This window comes from Somniosus microcephalus, chromosome 27 (genome assembly GCF_052327205.1).
Source record: "Somniosus microcephalus isolate GS21.2 chromosome 27, FLI_Smic_1.0, whole genome shotgun sequence".
Classification (NCBI taxonomy): Eukaryota; Metazoa; Chordata; class Chondrichthyes; order Squaliformes; family Somniosidae; genus Somniosus; species Somniosus microcephalus.
Genome location: NC_141013.1, coordinates 34,413,728 through 34,435,793, shown reverse-complemented (window position 1 = coordinate 34,435,793; position 22,066 = coordinate 34,413,728).

Here is a 22,066-nt window from a genome sequence, read left to right as displayed (position 1 = left end):
AACAGCGTGGGAGCGGGATTTGCTGGAGATGCTTTGGCTATGATCAGATCGGTAAGAGTGGAACCAAACAAGGGCAATTCCTCTGAGTTGCACCACAGAGGAGAGGTGTTGGAGGAGGACAGTGCGCCATCCAGAAGTTCATGTGTGCAACATATACCTGGAAACAACAGAATATAAGTACAAGAAGTTTTAAGGTGTACAAGAATTAAAGTGTTTCTCAGCACTGTGCCTGAGTTGAAAAGTAGCTTAAGCTGCAGTATATTAGTAGGATTTTGCCTAGTGTTTTCCACAGTACCGAAACAGCTCACAAATGACATCCTTTGTGACTGTGACAAAGGTAAACTATCCCTCTCATCCTTCTTGACTTGTCTGCAGCCTTTGACACAGTTGACCACTCCATCCTTGTCCAACGCCTCTCCATCATCGTCCAGCTGTGTGGGACTGCACTCGCCTGGTTCCATTCTTATCTATCAAATCATAACCAGAGAATCACCTCCAACGGCTTCTCTTCCCACTCCCGCATCGTTACCTCTGGTGTCCCCCAAGGATCTATCCTTGGCCCCCTCCTATTTCTCATCTAAATGCTGCCCCTCGACGACATCATCCGAAAACACAGCGTCAGTTTCCACATGTACGCTGATGACACCCAGCTCTACCTCACTACCACTTCTCTCGGCCCCTCCACGGTGTCTAAGTTGTCAGACTGCTTGTCCGACATACAGTTCTGGATAAGCAAAAATGTTCTTCATTAAATATTGGGAAGATCGAAGCCTTTGTTTTCGGTCCCCACCACAAACTCCGTTCCCTAGCCACTGACTCCATCCCTCTCCCTAACATCTGTCTGAGGCTGAACCACACTGTTCGCAACCTTGGTGAAATTAGCTTCTGACCACATATCCACAGCATAACCACCTCCGTAACATCGCCCGTCTCCGCCCTTGCCGCAGCTCATCCGCTGCTGAAACCCTCATCCATGCCTTTGTTACCTCTAGACTTGACTATTCCAACACACTCCTGGCTGGCCTCCCACATTCCACCCTACGTAAACTTGAGGTCATCCAAAACTCGGCTGCCCGTGTCCTAACTCGCACCAAGTCCCATTCGCCCATCTCCCCTGTGCTCGCTGACCTGCATTGGCTTCCAGTTAAGCAACGCCTCGATTTCAAAATTTTCATCCTTATCTTCAAATCCATCCATGGCCTCGCCCCTCCCTATCTCTGTAATCTCCTTCAAGTCCCACAACCCCCCAAGATATCTGCACTCCTCTAATTCTGCCCTCTTGAGCATCCCTGATTATAATCGCTCAACCTTTGGTGGCCGTGCCTTCTATTGTCCAGGCCCTAAGCTCTGGAATTCCCTGCCTAAACCTCTCCGCCTCGCTACCTCTCTTTCCTCCTTTAAGATGCTCCTTAAAACCTACCTCTTAGTCCAAGCCTTTGGTACCCTAATTTATCCTTATGTGGCTCGGTGTCAAATTTTTTGTCTTAAAGTACTCCTGTGCAGCGCCTTGGGACGTTTTACTACGTTAAAGGCGCTATATGAATACAAGTTGTTGTTGTAGTGCAAGGATTGATTCCAGACACCACCTCTGATAAAATATAGAAGCCACATTCCTTTGCTCTAAGAACTGCACACTGTCAAAAACTCTGGTTCAGTACCTTCGGAATGAGCGATGAGGAATGAGGAACTGAGGCTTGGCTCCTGCCAAGGTATTTCTATTTATTATATGTAATTAATGAGGTAGGGTGTGGAAAGATAGATAGAAAATAAATGTGCATGATGTTGAATTGACTGTCACAGCAAGAGTTTCAGTGGAACTAATCTTTTTGTTTTAAATGCAAAATGACGTACATAAGAACTTTGTCTGATTTTACTGATAAATTTATGAAACTAACACCTCCCCATTTATGGTTATCCTTTATATTTAATAATGACCGACATTTCAATTGTAAGCTTATCAATAAGTCAATCAGGGGGAAAAATTCAGTTGTTTGCACCTCCCGTTAGCGCCTTAAGAGGGCGCTAATGGGGCACAAAGCAACTAGCGGCCGGGCGCAGCGATGTTTGCGCCGCTCGCGAAATTAACTAGACATTTTGCAGTGGCGCTAAACACTACCATCACGATCTCCTGCGCTGGCAGATCGTGAGTCAGTTGAGTGCGTAACGCCCCGTTAGCGCCCCAGACCGGATATTGAGTGGCGCCCCCTGCCTTACCGCCTGCCGCTAGCAACGACAGGTTGAGGGGAGCGTTTTGCAGTCAGAAAGGGACTGGGGGAGCGCTATTTAAAGGCGACCACTTCCTGCTTTTTTTTGTCGGTGACATTTTTGCACCACGCATTCTGAGAGAGAGAGATTTCTGGAGAGATTCAACGCTGTGTGAAGGAGTTTTGGGTACTGAGCAGCACTTTGCAGGTTTATTTTGATTTGCCCTTCCTTGCTTCGCCGGCGCTCTGAGGTAGCGCCTCGCTCCTCGGTCTTTGTGCCTTAAGACAGGTGTGAAGCACCTGATTTAGCGCTCCAATCACCTCCAGGGGCGATAAAAGCCAAGTTTGCCGTCAGAGGCGATAATTAGCGCCAAGCGCTAAACTTTGCGCACGGTCGATAATGGCGCCCCAAACGGGGCGATACTGAATTTTCCCCCCAAGTTATTCTGGCGAAGGATAATTGACCTATTCTAGACTTTTGTGTACATGTAGGGGCTACTTTTCTGAGTACATAATGGTGTTGGGGAGCCTTGCCCACTCTATCAGGAAACTGTGGGCGCACTGTCCCCAACCTCAAAACTGAGATAGATAGACTTTTGTTAAGAAAGGGTATTAAGGGGTATGGAACTAAGGCAGGTAGATGGAGTTAAGATATAGATCATCCATGACCTAACTGAATGGCGGAAAAGGCTCAAGAGGCTGAATGGCCTACTCCTATTCTTATGGTCCTATGTACCTCCCTCCGGTAGCATATATTTGGAAAATCAGCCCTATAGTGCAGTATTACTATTTTCTGTTTCATATTTTTTACCTAGCTGTAAATAAGTGTATTACAGGAAACTTTTGATTTACCGGCACCTAAATAACCGGAAATCTCGGTTAACCGGCAAAATTCAGGAGTAGGTTCATACTTCATATTACTTGCCTTCCTCGATGTGTTGCTGTGCAAGGGTGTGGCTGAAGCTGTTGCTAAGCTACAGAGACGCTTGGAACCTGTGGCCATTGTTCTGAACCTGTTGCTAAGCAACAGTGTTTGTTGCTTTTTACGGAGCTTTCAGCTCTCCGTATCTTTTACTATAACGCTCGGTTATCCGGAATTTTTGATGAACCGGCACCACGTCGGTCCCATCGGTGCCGGATAAAAAACAAGTTTCCTGTATTACTATTTTCTGTTTCATATTTTTTACCTAGCTGTAAATAAGTGTATTAGTGTGAAATCTGGCCTGTTTTTATTATCTGCCAATTCGAAGGACTAGGATTTATGGTGGACACCAATTGCATCCTGATCATATTTTTAAATAATAACCCTGAGTTTGGTCAGCTTGGCTTAGTTGGTAGCACTCTCGCCTCTCAGTCAGAAGATTGAAGGGTTCAAACCCCATTCCAGGACACGGGCACGTAATCCAGGTTGACAGTTCCATATTGAGGGAGTGCTGTATTGTTGGAGGTGGTGCCTTTCAGATGAGACGCTAAACCGAGGCCCAGTCTGCCTGGGTGTAAAAGCTCCCATGGCATTAGTTGAAGAAAGGGTAGGGAGTTCTCTGGTGTGCTGGCCAACATTCCTCCCTCAACCATCACCACCCATAATGATTACGCTTCAAAAAAGTAATTTATTAGTTGCAAAGAATGTCCTGAAGACATAATAGGTATGTCCTTTCTCCTGATTCCGGCAGCTAACTGGCACGTTAATACAGGTCTGACCGTACCTTGAGAACTGGTTCAGCAAATTTCCCAACACATTGTCATACCATTTATTGAACGTGGGCTGATTTGGCCTGGAATTCCCTCGGAGCTGTTCCCACTCCACTGCCGTAACTTTGCATGGAAACAGGGTTTTCCGCTTCACTTCCAGAGATGTTACAATGGGAGCAGCTCAGAGGAAATTCCGGAAAATCTCTCACTTTGATTTTTTTTCCTTTAAGTGGATTTTTAATCAAATTAGTGTGCACAAATTTACACTGAATCGTTATAATACAAGTTTAATGTTCAATGATCCACAAGTTGTTCCGCCAGCTCTTCTGCTTTCGATGGGAAAGACCATCTGATTAAACAGCAGCAATAAGCCTGAAGAATGCTATAGGCATCTCATTGTTAAAGCCTATGTAGGTCAGGAAGTATATCTTGCACATTGCAAGAGGTGCATTCCATCTTGATTATAACATTGCCACTATGGGCCAAACACTGCAGGCTAGAATGTGGTGTCAGTTACAATGGACACTCTGAAATACTCCACCACCTATAATGTCATCTGACACCTCAAAGACCTGTAATCCAAAGATTTACAACAAATGGGGACTGCATTCGCACCTTATGAACAACACTATCGCGGTGAGAAAAGGAAAGTGAGGAAACCATGTTTTTGCATCAGCCCCTCACATTTCAGCATGTTCAATGATGCAGTGCTGCCTCTTCCTGCTGAGAGGGAGAGGTAGTCTGATCCATCGACGTTAAACCGAGGCATCGTCTGCTCTCTCAGGCGGATCCCATGGCACTATTCAAAGAGCAAGGGGGAGTTCTCCCCGAGATCCTGGCCAGCATTCTTCCCTCAACCAATGGGGGCGATTTTCTGACATCAGAGGAGGCGGATAAGGCGGGAAAATCAGAATCAATGAGGTCGGGTTCGGAACCCGCCTCCGCGGGATTTTGCCGGTGCCGGTTTTGGAGGTCGGGAAACGCTCCCGCCTCCAGCTGGCCATTGCGCTAGTTAACATCATTAAATGCTCATTAAGGGCCTCTCTAAGCCTGTTTTGAGAGGTCCTTGTGATTTTTTGAGCTTTTCGGCGTGTTCCACGACCCTCCTAAACCACGCCAGGTAAACCTGGCGGGTTGACTTGTGGGTAGTCTCCTCACAGCTGCAGGTCCAACAATAAATCGTTTATTTCATCAAGGATTACTTGCAGGTGCCAGAACTTTGCTTTAAAAGGTCTTTGAGCACTTTTAGAAGACCTTCCGAAGTCGGAGGTGCTGCAGCTTAAATCTGTCAACTGTGGGACCTCCTTGGAAGACCCTCTCTCCGCTTGCAATGAGCGCTTCCCCAATGGAGGCATCTGCAAGCAGCATGGGAACCATTTGTTTTCTTTCTACATGGACCTCAGATGAGGATGAGGAGCATCCATGGCAGCAGCAGAACCAGGCAGCTCAGGAGCACCAGCAGCAGGAGCCCCCAACCTCCTGATCAACCACCTGATGCTGTACAGGGCAGAAGGCGCCAGCGCATCGAGGCACCTTGCCGCAGGAGATACCCCCGACAGAGGGTTTACCGACAAAGGATGAGCTACCTCAACATGAGTGAGCAACAGTGCCAAAAGAGGCTGAGACTTTCGCGAGAGGTTGTCCGAGAGATCTGCGGCCTGCTGCAGCAAGACCTGGTGCCCAGAGGAATGGGTGGATACCCCTTACCAGTGGCTGTCAAAGTCACCACCGCACTCAACTTCTTTTCCTCAGGCTCCTTCCGGGGATCATCAGCAGACATCAGCGGCATCTCCCAATCGGCCGCCCACAGTTGCATCACGCAGGTTACCGATGCCCTTTTCGCAAAGGCCCACAATTACATCCAGTTCTCAAGGGATCAAGCAAGTATAACCGCCCGTTCGGTTGACTTTGCAAATATGGCAGGCATGCCAATGGTGCAGGGCATCATAGACTGCACACATGTGGCCCTTAGGGCACCCCATCACAACCCAGCTATCTTTGTCAACCAAAAGGGCTTCCACCCCTCAACGTTCAGCTGGTGTGTAACCACAAGAAGCAGTTCTTGCATGTTTGCGCCAAGTTCTGTGGTAGTTGCCATGGCTCTTTCATCCTATGGCACTCTAGTGTTCCTCCGCTTTCCACCAACTTAACGGATGGCTCCTTGGTATCAAAGGCTAACCCCTGAACAAGTGGCTAATGACGCTGATTAGGAGGCCAGCTAACGAGGCTGAAGAGCACTACAACGCCAGCCACACTTCCATCAGGTCCATCATCGAGCAAACCATTGGGTTGTTGAAGATGAGCTTCCGATGTCTTGACCGATCAGGTGGAGCCCTGCAGTATACACCATACAGGGTCTCCAGAATGGTCATGGTCTGCTGTACACTGCACAGCGTCGTGGCTTGCAGCTTCCTGATGAGCAAGTGGCTCAGTTCCAGCCCTCCTCAGATGAGGATGAGGAGGAGGAGGCGGCTGAGGAGGAGGCGGAGGATCTGGAGGAGGAGGAGGAGGAGCAGAAGGAGGTCAGAGCGCCGGTGTATCGAACAGCAGCAGTGGCAGCGCACGAGCACATGGCTGCCCGGGATGCAAGGGATGAACTTATCATGGTCAGATTTGCATAGGTTGCCCAAGTTGGCACATGTCCTTGGCTCCATCCTAAGACATCATTGACAGTGGACATGACTCTCTGGCCTCCTTTCACTCAGGCCACCAACCTGACAACGCAAGTGTGGCAGTGCCCACAATGTGGAGCTGCCTAAGGCGAAAGAACAGATGCCATAACGCCAACATTTTGGCATCAAATCATTTTAATGTTTTCCAACAGGGATGGCATTTCATCAATACACAGAAACATTCTCCCAATCTGCACACAGATCTGGAGGTTATATCCCTTGCCAGCTGGACCCACACAGCCTTGGTTTGTTCGGGAGGCCTCTTTCTCCCAGATGAGTGGAAGAGCACCTCCCTGCTAGCTGTCACCCACTCAAACAACATTTGCAGCTCCTCATCCGAGAGCCTCAGGCTGCCCCTTGCCTTGGAATTGGACACAGTGGTTTCTCAGAATATGTTGCAGGTGGTGCAGCATAGGCAGAAATCCTGTGGAATGAGCCAAGGCAGCAAGGAGCCATAAAATCAGACTGGAAAAGTGATGTCGGCAGAGGCGAGTGTCAGTCCCAAAACACTAATTGACCAAGGGCATCCCACACCTCTGAAATCAAGTGGCCAATCAGGGGAAAAGCGCAATTTTTTGAAAACTATCAGTGGAGGCGGGTTTCAAACCCACCCAAACTGAAACCCGCCTCCATCTCGCCTCCAGTGAGAAAATCTTCCCTAATGTCACTAAAACAGGTTACCTGGTCATTTATCTCATTGCTGCTTGTGAGGCCATGCCGTGCACAAATTGGTTGCTGTGTTTCCCTACATTACAGCACTTCTAACAATACTTTATTGGCTGTAAAGCGCTTTGGGATGTCCTGAGGTTGTGAAAAGCGCTGTATAAATGCAAGTCTTTCTTTCCATTTTTAAAGCAAAGAGTTGGAAATCTATACAAAGTACTCGCTATTAACTGAAGTTAGAATATGAACACGTCTTTTAAGATTTTATCTGCTACCAAGAAAAATGAACGCTGATATTTTCATCTAGAAATGCCATTAGTTGCCCAATACTTTGGTTACCATGGCGACAGAACCTAATCTGCATGCTGTGTTTGATATGTTCAAATTCCTATTAGCATTAAACATTAATCGATCATGTAAGACCTTAGGCGTGCCAGTGGAAAAAAGATTTAAGCAGGATCTGGAGATGACCCCTGTTGCATTGAAACAGAAAACATCCTTAAGTGAAAATGCTTTGAAGAGATATTTCAGGATTCCACTAAAAAAATTTATACAGCAGTTAATAACAAGATAAGAAGATAAGAAATAGGAGCAGGAATAGGCCATTCGGCCCCTCGAGCCTGCTCCGCCATTCAATGAGATCATGACTGATCTTCTACCTCAACTCCACCTTCCCGCACTATCTCCATATCCCTTGGTTCCCTTATTATCCAAAAATCTATCGATCTCTGTCTTCAATATACTCAACGACTGAGCCTCCACAGCTCTCTGGGGTAGAGAATTCCACAGATTCACAACCCTTTGAATGAAGAAATTTCTCCTCCTCTCAGTCTTAAATGGCCGACCCCGTATTCTGAGACTGTGACCCTAGTTCTAGGCTTCCCAGCCAGGGGAAACATTCTCCCAGCATCTACCCGGCCTCCTGTAGCTGGGCTCAGCAAGTCTCCTTTGTTTCAGGGCCTATAAAAGAGGCTTTGAAGTGCGATTTTGCACTGAGTGCGGTTTCAACAGAGTGCTGCGAGTTGGGTGAGTCAGGGAGGCTTAACTGGTTGCTAAAATTAAACTTTTGTTTGTTTCACATTTACTTTTTTTTTGTTTCACATTTACTGTTTTTTTAAATTCTTTATTCAAGTAAAACAGTACTTATACAACTCATCAATTACAAAGTAAATCCATTACATCCATTGACCACAATAAGAAAAGAATAAAGCCTTAAAAAAACAGCTTCATGGTTAACAATATAAATGCAATGATAAATTTTTACTAATAAATCAATAATGTTTATAGTACTGTGGCGGAGCCACTAAGGGACTCCAATCAATTGTATATAATTCCTTTTAATAATATGTTGGCTACAGCCTGAGTCTGTATCTTTGTTTTCACTTTTTACATGTATAGAGCGCAATCACTTTAATAGCGCAGGTAAACGCGATGACGTCACGCCGTTCATCACGTGATCCCCCACCGGCGGGAAAAACGTGATGACGTCAGCCACGGGACCACCCTAGCTGTCCTCATGGAGCCTCCAAACTGACTAGACCTATATTCGATGTTCTCCTGTAGTTATCCGTTAAACTCTGTTACTTTTCATTAAATCTCATTTATTTGATCGCCTGAGTGGGTCTCAGTCTTTTGGATAGGAACTAGACATTCCTACATTGGTGACCCCGACTTTTGCGAACGGTTTTCGCAGAAGTTACTGAACATGGAATCGAACGCTGTTGCTTTGAAGCTACCACAGTTCTGGGAGCAACAGCCTGCCGTGTGGTTCATCCAGGCTGAAGCCCAGTTCGCAATCAGGAACATCGATGCGGATCAGACCCGTTACTATCACGTGGTCTCCGCCCTCGACAGCGCCACAGCCTCGCGGATCGTCAGCCTGCTTGGTAATCCACCAGAAGATCGCAAGTATGATACGATAAAGGCGCGGTTGTTACAGGTCTTCGGGCTCACGAAGTCAGAGCACGCCCGCCGGCTGCTCAATATGCCCGGCCTCGGGGACTCCAAGCCGTCCGAACTCATGAGCCAAATGCTCACGCTCCTGGGCTCCGAACCGGAATGCTTCCTCTTCAGGGAGCTATTCCTCAGCCAGCTACCGGAGCAAGTTCAGGCTGCCCTAGCCAGGTCGGAAGTCACCGACTGCGCAGAGCTGGCTGCCGAGGCGGACAAGATCTTCGCGGTGACACAGCAGTACTGCGCTGCCACGAGGCGCCCATCCCCCACAGGCGCTGCTCCAGCCCCTCAACCTGCGGGGTTGTGCTCCTACCACGCCCGTTTTGGCGCGAAAGCAAGGTGCTGCCGCCCTCCCTGCAGCTTTTCGCTCAATAAAAAAAAACAGCAGCCACCCTGTCGACAGAGGACCAGTTCTAACGAGCGCCCCGTGGCTGCGATGGCAATCGGTAATTCGGGAAAACTCCTCTTCATCAACGACTCCCTATCTGGTCGACGTTTCCTTTGCGACACCGGGGCGCAGTGTAGCATCCTACCCGCGTCAAATCTTGATCTATAAGTTGGGGGGCACGGCGCCTCCCTCCAGGCGGCTAATGGCGGGGCCATTCGGACCTTCGGAAGCCGGCGGGTCCAGGTGTGCTTCGGCGGCCAGCGGTTTTACTGGGATTTCATCACGGCCAAAGTCTCTCAAGCCATCCTTGGGGCGGATTTTTTGTGCGCCAATGGCCTCCTGGTGGACGTACGGCACCGCCGGTTGATCAATGCGGCCACTTTTCACTCCATCCCGTGCTACCGCGGTAACACCGTGGCGCGCACTGTCTCCTGCATATCCCCACCTCCGGATGACTTCACTCGCCTCCTCGGAGATTTCCCAGACCTGACCAGACCCACTTTCTCTTCCACGGCCACGAAACATCACATCACATCACCACTACTGGCTCCCCGGTCTACGCACGGGCCCGGCGCCTCGAACCTGGCATGCTCGCAGCTGCGAAAGCGGAGTTCGACACGTGGAGCGGCTAGGGATTATTCGCCGGTTGAATAGTCCCTGGTGTTCGCCTTTCCACATTGTTCCGAAACCTGGCGGTGGATGGCAACCTTGCGGCAACTACCGACGCCTGAACGACGCCACTACTCCTGATCGGTACCCGATCCCTCATATTCAGGATTTCTCTGCACATTTGGCGGGAAATACGATTTTTTCAAATGTCGACCTTGTCCGTGGCTTCCACCAGGTCCCCGTACACCCGCAAGACGTCCCGAAAACTGCAGTCATCACCCCATTCGGCCTGTTTGAATTCCTGCGGATGCCATTTGGATTGAAGAACGCTGCACAGGCTTTCCAGCGTTTGATGGACTCCATGCTTCGGGACCTCAAGTTTCTATTCGTCTACCTCGACGACATCCTCATCGCCAGCCCTAATAAAGAGGAGCACATCTGCCATTTGCGCACCCTCTTTAGATGCCTCAGTCAACACGGCTTGATCATCAACCCGGCCAAGTGCCAGTTCGGCCTGCAGCAGATTGATTTTTTAGGCCATCGCATCACATCAGACGGCGCAATTCCTTTGCAAACGAAGGTGGAGACAGTTACTTCGTTCCTGCGCCCGCAGTCCGTCAAGGCCCTGCAGAAGTTCCTTGGGATGGTAAATTTTTATCATCGGTTCGTCCCTAATGCAGCTCTGCTCATGCAGCCCCTGTATGAGGCCCTCAAGGGCAAGTCCGGCAAGGATCCGATCAGCTGGACGGTCGACATGGACCGGGCGTTCGTCGACACAAAAGGCGCTTTAGCCAACGCAACCATGCTGGCACACCCGCTGCCACCATCGCCCTTGCCACCGATGCGTCAGACTACGCCATCGGCGCAGTGCAGGAACAGTGAGTGCATGGGACGTGGCAACCGCTGGCGTTTTTCAGCAGTCAACTATGGCAAAACGAACGAAAGTACAGCACGTTCAACCGAGAGTTGCTGGCCCTTTTTCTGGCCATCCGCCATTTCCGGTTCTTGCTAGAGGGACGTCCGTTCACGGCTTTTGTGGACCATAAGCCACTAACGTTCGCTATGGCCAAGACCGCCGAACCGTGGTCAGCTCGACAACAACGTCACTTGACGTTTATCTCAGAATTCACCACTGACATTCAGCATGTGTCCGGTAAGGACAACCTGGTGGCGGATTGCCTCTCCCGCGCGACCATTCATGCAGTCCAGCTCGGCATCGACTATGCCCTCATGGCTGCGGATCAAGCCTCGGATCCAGAGGTCCAATCTTACAGAACCAACCCCTCTAGCCTCCAAGCGGCCGATGTCAAATTCCATGCCGCGGGCACTACGCTACTCTGCGACGTCTCCATAGGAGATCCTTGCCCTATCGTCCCGGTTGCCTGGCGCCGAAAAGTTTTTGACGCCATCTACGGGTTGTCACACCCTGGCATGAAGGCCTCACAACGGTTGATGTCGTCCAAATTCGTGTGGCGGGGCATGCACATGGATGTTCGCGACTGGGCCAACACCTGCGTGGTCTGCCAAAAGGCAAGGTGCAGCATCACGTCAAGGCTCCAGTGGCCACTTTCGCCGTTCCGGAACATAGGTTTGATCATGTGCATGTGGACCTGGTGGGGCCACTTCCGCCTTCGCACGGGTTTACTCATCTTCTTACAATGGTCGACCGCACCACTCGATGGCCGGAGGCGATTCCTCTGTCTTCCACCACTTCCGCAGACGTCGCCAGGGCATTCATCTCCTCTTGGGGCGCCTGCTTCGGGGTACTGGCGGACATCTCGTCCGATCATGGGCTGCAGTTTTCTTCGGAGCTCTGGAACGCTGTGGCTCAGGGGCTCGGCGTCAAGCTACATCGCACCACTGCCTACCATCCACAGGCGAACGGCCTGTGCGAACGATTCCACAGGTCGCTCAAAGCCGCACTGCGAGCCAGCCTTCAAGGCGCGGGCTGGGTGGACAGGCTTCCATGGGTCCTTTTGGGTCTTCGTATGGCACCTAAAGAAGATCTTCAATCGTCCTCGGCAGAGCTCGTATATGGCCAGCCGCTACGGGTACCAGGGGATTTCCTTCCGTCTCCAACAGAGCCATAGTCCGCATCCCAGCAGCTCATCAGCCACCAGGAGGCAGCCAGAAGTTTCGCTCCAGTGCCTACGTCGCATCACGGCTTGCAGAGCTCCCACGTCCCAGCTGAGCTGAAGAACGCCGACTAGATGTTTATCCGCCACGACGCTCATCGGGACCCGCTCAAACCCCCTTACACTGGTCCTTTCCGTGTGATACAGCCGGGAGACAAATCTTTTTCGGTCGACGTCAGAGGTAAACCGGAACACATTTCGGTTGACCGGTTGAAGCCGGCTCACTTGGACCTTGACTGCCCAGTCGAGATCGCACAACCGCCGAAACGTGGCCGACAGCCCACAGTCGCCGTGCCGGATCAAACGCAACCGCCCGCCAGCTCACCCGCCGTCCATCAGCTTCCACTTCAAGGCTACAGAAGTCGATCTGACAGGCTTGTCAGGCCTCCTCGCCGTTTTACTTTTGCCATTAAAGACAATTCTGGGGGGACGCATGTGGCGGAGCCACTAAGGGACTCCAATCAATTGTATATAATTCCCTTTAATAATATGTTGGCTACAGCCTGAGTCTGTATCTTTGTTTTCACTGTTTACATATACAGAGCGCGATCACTTTAATAGCGCGAGTAAACGCGATGATGTCACGCCGTTCATCACGTGATCCTCCACCAGCGGGAAAAACGTGATGACATCAGCCACGGGACTGCCCTAGCAGTCCTCGTGGAGCCTCCGAACTGACTAGACCTATATTCGATGTTCTCCTGTAGTTATCCGTTAAACTCTTGTTACTTTTCATTAAATCTCGTTTATTTGATCGCCTGAGTGGACCTCAGTCTTTTGGATAGGAACTAGACATTCCTACAGTACAAACTACCACTATTTCAATAAACCAAGAAAAAAAACCCGTATCACGCCAGTCCTACTGGCATCGTTTACCCATTCAATTGTTCAATCATCCGTTCGCTCGAGCGTAAGTTCCATTGTGCATGCATGCGTTCATGCGTATCATTTGTGTCTGCAGCGTGCGTTCACTCGAGCGTTCGTTTGATCCAGAACCCAGCCGTCGAAGTACTCAGATTTCTTACCAATATAATTTATTTTATCTATTTTTCCCCTTCCTTTTAACTTTCCCCTGTTTTTCTCCCTTTTGTAAAACATATCATTTACTAGGCAATGATCTCAAAGTAAATTCCACATAAACACTAATTAACATCACAATGTACAAAGTCCCATAGCCTTATCAGAAATCAATTAAAGTTTCAAGTAGACTGCTTTCAACCAGAAAACCAGAAACTTCGTCAACAAAACAAGTGAATACCAGTTCTACACCAGTCCTATTGGCAATCTAATAACTCCTCATTTTCACTTGGTGTTGTCTAACCATGTAATGTCACAATCCTTGTCCACGGTCTTCAGCTTTTCCACGGAAAAGAAGCCAACCACTTTCTCAAATCCCGTAAAATGACCGAGTACTCAAATTTTCTTCTACTTGCTGTTATCGCTCACAGGACCTAACCATCAAAATACTCATTATTCCTTGCCGATATTACTTTGTTTTGTCTTTTATCTTCCTTTTATTTTCCTTTCTTTTTTTCCACTTTTATTCCGTTCTCTTTTCCCATCTTATGGCCGCTCATGCGCCATGCTACAGATGGAAACAGTCTGTCTTTCCTCCACCAGAATGGCGGCGCACAAACCCGATCCCATCACCGAAACAAAGCCTCACAGCTGCCACCAGACGGAGCACAGATGGGGCCGCTGGAACTCATTCGGGCCCGAGACCGTTCTTCAACCTTAGAAACCGTACAGCATGCTCACCCACAGCATCTCCCAACTCCGCTTCTGCCGACCAGCCACTCCGCCCTTGGCCCCCTGCCTAGGGTCCTCCGTGCTGGGCCTCCCGCCTAGGACACTCTCCTCTGGATCTTCCACCCTGGGCCTTCTGCACTGGGCCCTCCGCACTGGCATTCCCCGCGAGCAGCCGAGGTGTGGAGCAGCCCATTCACACAGCACCGAGCAGAGCTAAGCTGCTGAGAATCTCACAGCCTGTATGTCTCTCTCCACATTTACTGTGACTGTCTACTGTTTAAAATCTAAATTTCCCAGCTTTAAGCAGGGTTATGAAGGGATATACAAGGCCTACAATTCAGAGTAGCTGAAGGCAGTTAATTAGGGAAACTAGATTAAGCTGGTTCTCCTGTAGCAGGGCTCAGCAAGTCTCCTTTGTTCCAGGGCCTATAAAACAGGCTTTGAAGTGCAATTTTGCACTGAGTGTGGATTCAACAGAGTGCTGCGAGTTGGGTGAGTCAGAGTTAGGTGAGGAGTGGAAGGAGGAGCTCCCTTGCTTCGCCTTTGTTTTTCCTAACTTTTCACCCTGTAGGAAGAGGCCAGTGTCGGGAGCAGCAGGAGAGTACAGTGAGTATTTAAACTTACTTTCGCAGGCTTATTTTCAAAGGCCGGTCAATCTCGCAGACCGGCATTCCAGAGCAACGTCACGATTCAAAAAGTGACACGGGCAAGAGGAAGCAGCTGATTGGGTGAGTACGGCCTGGTGAGTATTTATACTACTCTATATTTTGACAGTTAAGGTTAATAGTTTAGAAGGTCTTAATTTTTGTTGTTATAGTTTCTGAGGTCTCTGTTGTGTAGCGGGTGGTGCTAGTAAATAAGGGCCCTTGAGTATATCATTTAATTGTAGTGTAATTAGTGGCATTGATTTGATTTGATTTAATTTAAATTAATTAAAGGGTAAGTCATGGCAGCACAACTCGGCCCCGTGGCATGCTCCTCCTGCACTATGTGGGAAATCAGGGACACTTCCTGTGTCCCTGACGACCATGTGTGCAGGAAGTGTATCCAGCTGCAGCTACTGGCAGACCACATTGCAGCGCTGGAGCTGCGAATGGATACATACGATGCTGAGGACATCGTGGATATCACTTTAATCAGTTGGTTACACCGCAGGTAAAGGCTGCACAGGCAGGAAGGGAATGGGTGACCGCCAGGCAGAGTAGTAGGGGCAGGCAGATAGTGCAGGGGTCCCCTGTGGCCATCCCCCCTCTCAAACAGATATACTCCTTTGGATATTGTTGAGGGAGATGGCTTATCGGGGGAAGGCAGAAGCAGCCAACTTCCTGGCAACGTGGGTGGTTCTGCTGCACAGGACGGGAGGAAAAAGAACAGGAGAGCTATAGTGATAGGGGATTCTGTTGTAAGGGGAATAGATAGGCGTTTCTGCAGCCGCAAACGAGACTCCAGGATGGTATGTTGCCTCCCCGGTGCAAGGGTCAAGGATGTCTCAGAGCAGCTGCAGGGCATTCTGGAGGGGGAGGGTGAACAGCCGGTGTACCAATGATCTAGGTAAAAAACAGGATGAGCTGCTAAAAGCTGAATATAGGGAGTTAGGAGGTAAATTAAATAAATAGGACCTCAAAGGTAGTAATCTCAGGATTGCTACCAGTACCACGTGCTAGTCAGAGTAGAAATAGAAGGCTATTTCAGATGAATATGTGGCTAGAGGAATGGTGCAAGGGGTAGGGATTCAAATTCCTGGGACATTGGAACTGGTTCTGGGGGAGGTGGGACCAGTACAAACTGGATGGTTTGCACCTGGGTGGGACCGGGACCGATGTCCTAGGGGGAGTGTTTGCTAGTGCTGTTGGGGAGGGTTTAAACTGAAATGGCAGGGGGTTGGGAACCTGTGCAGGGAGACAGAGGAAAGGGAAGCAAGGATAGAAGCAAAAGACAGGAAGGAGAAAAGCAGTCAGAGAAATCAAGGGTGTAAATCAAACATGGCCACAGTAATTAATAATTCTAAAAGGTCTAAGAGTGTTTAAAAAAAAACAAGCTTGAAGGTTTTCTGACTTAATGTGAGGAACATTCGTAATAAGGTGGATGAATTAGCTGTGCAAATAGATGTAAATGGATATGATATAATTGGGATTACGGAGACATGGCTCCAGGGTGGCCAAGGCTGGGCATTCAACATCCAGGGGTATTCAATATTCAGGAAAGACAAACAAAAAGGAAAAGGAGGTGGAGTAGCATTGCTGGTTAAAGAGGAGATTAACACAATAGTAAGGAAGGATATTAGCTCTGATGATGTAGAATCTGTATGGGTAGAGCTGAGAAATACCAAGGGGCAGAAAACATTAGTGCGCGTTTATACAGACCCCCCAACAGTAATGCTGAGGTTGGGGATGGCATTAAACGGGAAATTAGAGATGCGTGCAATAAGGGCACAGCAGTTATCATGGGTGACTTTAACCTACATTTAGATTGGGCTAATCAAATTAGTAATAATACTGTGGAGGAGCAATTCCTAGAGTGCATACGAGATGGTTTCCTGGACCAATATGTCGAGGAACCAACTAGAGATCAGGCCATCTTAGACTGGGTATTATGTAATGAGAAAGGATTAATTAACAATGTTGTTGTGCGAGGCCCCTTGGGGAAGAGCGATCATAATATGATAGAATTCTTCATTAAGATGGAGAGTAAAGTAGTTGACTCAGAGACTAGGGTCCTGAATTTAAATAAAGGAAACTACGATGGTATGAGCCGCGAGTTGGCTAGGATGGATTGGGAAACGTTACTTAAAGGGTTGACGGTGGATAGGCAATGGCAAACATTTAAAGATCGCATGGATGAACTACAGAATTTGTTCATCCCTGTTTGGCATAAAAATAAAACAAAAAAAGTGACTCAACCATGGCTAACAAGAGAAATTAGGGAAAGCATAAGATCCAAGGAGCGGACATATAAATTGGCCAGAAAAAGCAGCAAACCTGAGGAGTGGGAGCAATTTAGGATTCAGCAAAGGAGGACAAATTGATTAATTAAGAGGGGGAAAATAGAATATGAGAGCAAGCTTTCAGAGAACATAAAAACTGACTGTAAAAGCTTCTATAAATATGTGAAGAGAAAAAGATTGGTGAAGTCAAGCGTAGGTCCCTTGCAGTCAGAATCAGGGGAATTTATAATGGGGAACAAAGAAATGGCAGACCAATTAAGTACATACTTTGGTTCTGTCTTCACGAAGGAGGACACAAATAACCATCCAGAGATGTCGGGGAACATAGGGTCTAATGAGAGGGAGTAATTGAATGAAATTGGTATTTGTAGGGAAATGGTGTTAGGGAAATTGATGGGATTGAAGGTCGATAAATCCCCAGGGCCTGATAATCTACATCCTAGGGTACTTAAGGAAGTCGCCCTAGAAATAGTAGATGCATTGCTAGTCATCTTCCAAAATTCTATAGACTCTGGAATAGTTCCCATGGATTGGAGGGTAGCTAATGTAACCCCACTATTTAAAAAAGGTGGTAGAGAGAAAACGGAGAATTATAGACCGGTAAGCCTGACATCGGTAGTGGGGAAAATGCTAGAGTCCATTATAAAAGGTGTAATAGCAGAGCACTTAGAAAACAGTGACAGGATCGGACAAAGTCAACATGGATTTACAAAAGGTAAATCATGCTTGACTAATCTACTGGAATTTTTTGAGGATGTAACTGGTAGAATAGCTAAGGGAGAACCAGTGGATGTGGTGTATTTGGACTTTCAGAAGGTTTTCGATAAGGTCCCGCATAAGAGATTAGCGTGCAAAGTTAAAGCGTATGGGATTGGGGGTAAGGTACTGACTTGGATAGAGAACTGGTTGGCAGACAGGAAGCAAAGAGTTGGAATAAACGGGTCTTTTTCTGAGTGGCAGGCAGTGACTAGTGGGGTACCACAGGGATCGGTGCTAGGACCCCAGTTATTCACAATATATATTAATGATCTAGACGAGGGAACTAGATGTAATATCTCCAAGTTTGCAGACAACACAAAGCTGGGTGGGCATGTGTGCTGTGAGGAGGATGCAGAGAAACTCCAGTATGATTTGGACAGGTTGGGTGATTCAGCAGATGCAGTATAATGTGGATAAATGTGAGGTTATCCACTTTGGTGGCAAAAACAGGAAGGCAGATTATTATCTGAATGGCAATAGATTGGGAGAAGGGGAAGTGCAACGAAACCTGGGTGTCCTTGTGCACCAGTCGCTGAAGGTAAGCATGCAGGTGCAGCAGGCGGTTAAGAAGGCAAATGATATGTTGGCCTTCATAGCGAGAGGATTTGAGTACAGGAGCAAGGATGTCTTGCTGCAGTTGTACAGGGCCTTGGTGAGACCACACCTTGAGTATTGTGTGCAGTTTTGGTCACCTTATCTGAGGAAGGATGTTCTTGCCATGGAGGCAGTGCAGTGACGATTCACCTGACTGATACCTGGGATGGCAGGAATGACGTATGAAGAGAGATTGGGTTGATTGTGCTTGTATTCGCTAGAGTTTAGAAGAATGAGAGGGGATCTCATTGAAACTTATAAAATTCTGACAGGACTAGACAGACTAGATGCAGGAAGGATGTTCCCGATGGTGGGGGAGTCCAGAACCAGGGGTCACAGTCTAAGGATAAAGGGTAAACCATTTAGGACTGATGAGGAGGAATTTCTTCACCCAGAGAGTGGTGAACCTGTGGAATTCTCTACTGCAGAAGGTAGTTGAGGCCAATTCATTAAATATATTCAAGAAGGAGTTAGATATATTTCTTAAGTCTAAAGGGATCAAGGGATATGGGGAGAAAGCATGGACAGTGTACTGAATTTGGATGATCAGCCATGATCTCATTAAATGGCGGAACAGGCTCAAGGGGCCGAATGGCCTACTCCTGCTCCTATCTTCTATGTTTCTATGTTTCGCCCCTTAAGAATTTGATATGTTTCAATGAGATCACCTCTCATTCTTCGAAACTAGGGAATATAGGCCTAGTCTCCTCAATCTCTCTTCATAGGACAATCCCCTCATCCCAGGAATCAGCCTAGTGAACTTTCGTTGCACTTCCCCTAAGGCAAGCATAAGCTTCCTTAGGTAAGGAGACCAAAACTGTACACAGTGTGGTCTCACCAAGCCCCTATATAATTGTAGTAAGACTTCTTTACTCTTATACTGCAATCCCTTGTAATAAAGGCCAACACACCATTTACTTTCCTAATTGCTTGCTGAACCTGCATGTTAACTTTTTGTGATTCATGTACAAGGACAACCAGCTCCCCCTGAATACCAACATTTCCCAATCTTTCACCATTTAAAAAATATTCTGCTTTTCTATTTTTCCTACCAAAGTGGATAACTGCACACTTCTCCACATTTATATTCCATCTGCTATGTTCTTGCCCACTCACTCAGCCTGTCTATATCTCTTTGCAGCCTTTTTGCATCCTCTTCACAACTTCCACTCCCACCAAACTTTGTATCGTCAGCAAACTTAGATATATTACACTCGGTCACCTCATCCAAATCATTGATATAGATTGTACATAGCTGAGGCCCAAGCACTGATCCTTGTGGTACCCCACTAGTTACAGCCTGCCAACCTGAAAATGACCCATTTATTCCTACTCTCTGTTTTCTGTCTGTTAACCAATCCTCAATCCATGCTAATATATTACCTGTTATTTAGCCTGTTGCTGTGAGGGTGATGTGTGTGTGTTTTTGCTTTCCATTTCCTATCAATGAAAATTTCTAAATCTTAACAAGTACTTTTAGAATTTGTAAATTGAGTTGCTAATTATCTGATACAAAACAAATATTTCAAAAGGCCTGAGCTTTGATTTGCTGACCAAAATAAACCTTCAAACTGTTTTCCGGTATCTTAGAAAGCTATACGATGTTATTTAATTGTTAAAATAAATATATTTTGCTGCAGGATATGACTGACTTGTGCTATCTCTGAGCTCAGACTTTTACAGGTACAATATTAAGGTCATGTAGTAACGTCACTGTCAGGCACATTGCGGCCTATTCCTCTCCCATGGTTACCGGTACTCTGCAACAGAGCTCCCCCACATCAGCATTGTTCAGGTGCAGTCACAAAATTGGTGAATAGACATCATCACCAAAGCATGTCGCTAATTCACTCTGATTTGTTCTGTCCGCCAACATGGATCATGAGGGGTTTTGATCGAGTAAATAAGGAGAAACCGTTTCCATTGGCAGGAGGTAACCAGAGGACACAGATTTAAGGCGATAGGCAAAAGAACCAGAGGGGAGATGAGGAGAATTTTTTATTTTACTCCACGAGTTAATATATTTCTTAATATAAAGAGTTGGATATATTTCTTAAGGCTAAAGGGATCAAGGGATATGGGGAGAAGGCAGGGACAAGGTACTGAATTTGGATGATCAGCCATGATCTCATTGAATGGCGGAGCAGGCTCGAAGGGCCGAATGGCCTACTCCTGCTCCTATCTTCTATGTTTCTATGAGTTGTTATGATCTGGAATGCGCTGCCTGAAAGCAGATTCAATATTAGCTTTCAAAAGGGAATTGGATAAATACTAGAAAAGGAAAAAAATTGTAGAGCTGTGGGGAAAGAGCAGGAGAGTGAGACTAATTGGGAGAGCTCTCTCAAAGAGCCGGCACAGGGACAATAGGGCGAATGGCCTCCTTCTGCGCTCTATGATTCCTCCAATTTTCTCTTTGAGTCACTCGATATGGTCAACCTTTCCTGATTCTTTTTGACTTTTCCTCACCAACTCGTTGGGATGAAGAGTGGATGGCAGATGCTTCTATAAATCACCGTATCATTTCCGGCCCTACAGGCCGTCAGCCAGGATTCAACTGGCCATATCGTGGTTGGACGCTTCTCGACCGCTTTCAAACTGGACAGGGACCGTGCGGCTCCAGTATTCACCTATGTGGCCTTCGTGATGATGACAAATGTCCTTGCAGACAAAGGCAAACCATGTCCCACATTGTTGGATCAAGCCCACTAACTAAACTATCTGGTGACCTATGCCCTTTACATGCAGGCGATGACAATGCTATAAGATGGCTGGGATCATATGCCAAGTCTGCATACACTAAATAACTGTGATGACAGCTGAATAAAAACCAACATGCCTTTTAAAAAAAAAAAACTTTACTTTTTAATTTCTGTTGTGATGTATTTGTGTTTCCTTTGGCCTGACAGCATGAACCAGTTACACTGGATACCTGGCAGAGACACACCTCAATGCATTTCTGTATTTATCCATTTAACCATGGCTACAACTTGGGAGTGGTTACTTACTAAACAGGCTTTCTTCAGTACACCCTGTTGACGTCACAGGTTCAATACTAGGCTTCCCGAGGGAGGATACTTGCACGTCAGTAGCTGTCTGTATTCCTCATCTCAAAACTGCCTTCTTGACTTTAAAACAGACCTGTTCAAATTCCCATTGTATTAAAGGTGGTGGCTTTTTATCACTTATGATTCAGTATCTAATTTTAGACAATTATTTATTGAATTACATAAACTTACACACAGAAAGAAGCCATTCGGCCCATCTGGTCTGTGCCAGTGTTTATGCTCCACACGAGCCTCCTCCCACCCTACTTCATCTCACCCTATCAGCATATCCTTCTACTCCTTTCTCCCTCATGTACTTATCAAGCTTCCCCTTAAATGTATCTATGCTACTCGCCTCAACTAATCCTTGTGGCAGTGAGTTCCACATTCTAACCACTTTCTGGGTAAAGGAGTTTCTCCTGAATTCTTATATTTATGGCCCTTAGTTTTGGACTTGCCTGTAGTGCATGTGCCTTTAAGAACCCCAGGTGTGCTGTAATGCCGGTAATGACCACTCGGGCTATATAAGCCTGTATATTGTGTATATCCGTTAGAACCCCCCTCCCCCCACACTTTGCTTAGTAAACACCTATGAACCAACTCCTGTCTTCAGTGTCTTTATCAACACACGGACACTACAGTGGTGACGAAGTGGAAACG